Genomic DNA, 4,047 nt, shown 5'->3' on the forward strand with positions numbered 1-4,047 from the left:
CCTTAGGGAGTTAGAGGGACAGAAGCCCTGGGAAAGAGGTGAGACTCCAAGTTTTTGGAGTAAATGGTTTTATTTTGTAATAGCAAGATTGAGTTTTGGAATATTTGATCATCAGTTCATTAATACGTTAAAATAATGAATTGTCTTTGTATTATTTTTGCATAAACAGGTCGTACTCCAGGATTTAGATAAAAAAGAAAATGGATTACGTGATATATTAGCTGTTCTTACTATGAAAAGGTATAAAAATTATACTACTTATGGTGTTAAGAATACTCACTAAGAGACTAAATTTTTTTATAAACTAATTATTTTATAATCAATCTGTAATGCATACTGATCCTTACTAATTAGTGGCATAATTTTTATCAGTTTCAAATTAATTTTTTAAGGCCTATTTAATATTATTTATCCATGAAAGGAATTAAGTTTTTTTCTCTACCATTATAGAAATTTCTCTGGGAAATAAATTACTAACTAAATCCAGCTATTATTATGATTTCCTTAACAATAGTTCATCATTCACACTGTGATTTGTAAGTAAATTATTCCTAAATTAACATAAACAACTCGTTTCATCAGCCATACTTAGGAAAAATAAAGAATTCATTAGGGTGGGTTTGTCTTGGCCTGCGCTTGAAAATGGCATGATGCACCCTGTACTTACATAGTCTTAAAGGTAAGATCAGTTTATCATCATGGGTTTTCAAGGAATACAAATTTTGCCTCAGTGGTCTAGGAGAAAACTTGCAAGGACCACCATATAATCATAGCGTATGATACAAAAAAAAAAAAAATGGTTTATTTTAATAATCTTTGGGAAAGCTAAAACCGTCTCTTAAGTACTCAGTCCTCAAATAATTCCTTGAGGACTTTATGTTTTATAAAATAAGCTTATGAATTGTTACTTTTTGTTTTTTTAGGGATGGATCTTTACATGTGACATGCACAGATCAAGAGACTGGAAAATGTGAAGCAATCACTATTGAGGTGGCATCTTAGTGTTTTAGAGAAACCATGAATTTTTTTAAACCAGAATATCAACATTATTTGGTTTTGTTTATAAGTGATGTTTATATTAAAATACTTTTTGAATGAACTTTATAATCTGTGTCTCTGTTAAGCTACAATACATTAGTAAGTGCTGGAACCTTTTTGTTTTTCATTCAAGATGAAATAGTAGGAAATATAAAGAACTTATTTTGTTATAAAACAATTTACAATTAAGTCAGATTGATTGAAAGAAATTTTAGTAGAAATTTGGCATTGTGTCTTATTTTTTGCTTCTGTGTCTTCATAAGAGAACATTTTAAAAGTCTTTGATAGTAGAACTAAAAAATTGGAGAACCATAAATATATAAAGATGACACTTTTGCTTTAAAAAAGTAATCTCATAAATTCAGCAATGGTGTTTGTAATGTGTATAATACATACATAGAAAAAGGTCTCAAAACCAAAGTCTGAAAAGTTTCTTTTGTGAAAAGAAATACTAGGGAAGGTACTTTTCCTTTTATAACTTTGTTTAGTTTGAGTTTTTCTTCTAACATGTTTCTTCTGCCATTAAAGTTTTTGTTTTTTTTTATTTTGAAGAGATGGCTAGCCACATTGTGTTCATCAGAGAACATTCACTAGTTTACAGAGATGTTAATGAAAACACTTACTCTAAATTGGAAAAAAAAAAAAAAACCCTGAAAACTAATCTGCACATGTTGGGGGGAAAGTTGAAAGGTAAGCAATGCACAACAGACTCTAGATTTTACAAAGAGGATTTTCCACTCACATCTCATTTTGGTTCCCAGCAGACCTAGGAAGACAAATGGTGGTAAGGTTTAAAAACTGCTTTTTTTTCTGTTCAGACTTTGCATATGTGCTTTATTAAACTTGTGTAGGTGGGAATAAGTAGCAATATCCTATTTCTAAAGATAAGAAACCAAACTTTCAATTTTTTCATTTTTCTGCATCAACAATTCCTGAATAGAGAATTCAGACATGATCATAAGTCTATAAGTCAGCAGCCTCAAAGGCATATCCTTTTGACTAGGGCTGAGTACTTCTTCAGATAGTTCCCAAAGTTATAAAAAGTTTTGAAATTAAATCAAGTACATGTATAAGCCATTAAATGTTTCTGGAAACTATCAAGTAAACTAGCTGAACTGCTAACGCTAAGTATTTCTAGTTATGCTTTGGAAAAGTACGTTAGGGTTTTATTTTGTAGTCATTTTTAGCTTTTTACCAGCACCATGCTTTAACCAGACATCCCCTGTTAGTTTTTTAAACTAATCACAAATTAATAACCTATGGCTAATGTGTCAGTTCTACCTCAAGCCTGTTTTTGTAAATAAAATTTTATTGGTTTGCTAGCCATGGTCAGTCATGCATGTATTGCTCATGGCTGATTTCAGCTACAATGAGTCAAGTAGTTGGAACAGAGACTGTGTGGCTGCTGAAATCTTCATAGTGCTGTGCTTTAACTCTTGTACCACCAGGGAGGCCCTCATCCTGTTTTACTGAAATAATCAAGATCTGTAAAACATAACACATTTTGAAGACTGTTTTTAAGGGTGTAGAAAGGAGGGGGAAAGACAACAGATACCTTCTTTAGGTAGGGTGGCCACGGAGGCTTCTGAATAATGACATTTAAGCTGACACTCAAGTGATAAGGTAGCCTATGAAAAAAGGAAGGAGCATGTCTTCTGAGCTAGGAAGTAATTTAGAGTTGTCTAAAATTATTTCCTTTCTTCAGTATAGTCTCCACAAGGACATAGTCATTTTCTTTCTTCTCCACATTTATATTTCCAACACCTCATACAGTGCCTGGCGCTGGAGATGTACAGTCTTCTGAATGAATAGAGAAGAGACCTGGAGAATGGTGAACAATGGAGAGTGACAAGGCTACACAAAGAAGCTTTATCAGCTATCGGAAGCTTTAATTCTAGGCCTATTGAGGAAGTGTTTAACTAAACAGAAGGACATGTGTGTGTAAAATGGATTGGAGGAGAGTAAAAGTGGAACTGAAAATACTTAGACTTCATGGCCTAAACTAAGAGAATAGTGAAGATGGAGAAAAGAGGCAGAATCAAGTTATATTTTGCACTTGCTAATGGAATTAATTTGGAGAAAGGAGTTATGAATCAAAACACCACCAAAATTTTCCTCTAGAGAACACATTGAGGATGTGGTGCCCTACAGTGGACGGGACGAGATACAAAGGCAAAAATTCAATAATACTACATGAGGATGTTCAGTTTGAGGTATTTGTGGGACACATAAATGGAAATTTGAACTAGGCAGTCTGGAATTCAGGGCAGAGATCACAGCTGGAGACAAAAGTTAGGAATCTCAAGCATTAAGGTATTTTTACATAGGTGGGAATTGAAGCATTCATTTCAGGGAGAGGGCAGGAGAGATGTATGGTAACCAAACCCTGAGGAAACTAGACATTTAGGCTGAAATAAGGAAAGGGAACTAAAAGGAAAATAGAAAGTTGCTAATGAAGTAGAAGAAAAACCTAGAAAGAAGTTAAGGATCAATGCTTTGGGTAGTTTCCTACGAATACAGAAGAGGTAGTAAATAACCTTAGGGAGTTAGAGGGACAGAAGCCCTGGGAAAGAGGTGAGACTCCAAGTTTTTGGAGGATCTTGGAATAATCCTAGCTAGCATAGGGGAATGGAGGGCATTTTCTGGGCAGAAAGTAACAAAGTCCTGGGATCTGGGACTACTAAAAGTTAAAAGAACCAGGAGGAAATGATTGGCAATGAGGTTTGAAAAATGAACATGAAGTAGTATAATAAGGGCTTTCCATGTGAGGATTGTAAAAGACCCGTTATTAAGATGTTCATAGAAAGTAGATAATTGTGTAAAGAGAAGTCAAAAAGGAAATCATGCCCCAGACATTTTATATTTAGTTATATTCCTATATATTATTTCCACAGTTCAAACTACAGTTTGAGTTTTTGTTTTGCTTGATGTATTGAACACTTCTCCCAAGGTATTGAAAGTTTCATCAAGATCTTTTCAATGACAGGACAATATCTCATAACGATCTAC

Source organism: Condylura cristata, unplaced genomic scaffold (assembly GCF_000260355.1).
Source record: "Condylura cristata isolate star-nosed mole 26May11 unplaced genomic scaffold, ConCri1.0 scaffold00030, whole genome shotgun sequence".
Taxonomy (NCBI): Eukaryota; Metazoa; Chordata; class Mammalia; order Eulipotyphla; family Talpidae; genus Condylura; species Condylura cristata.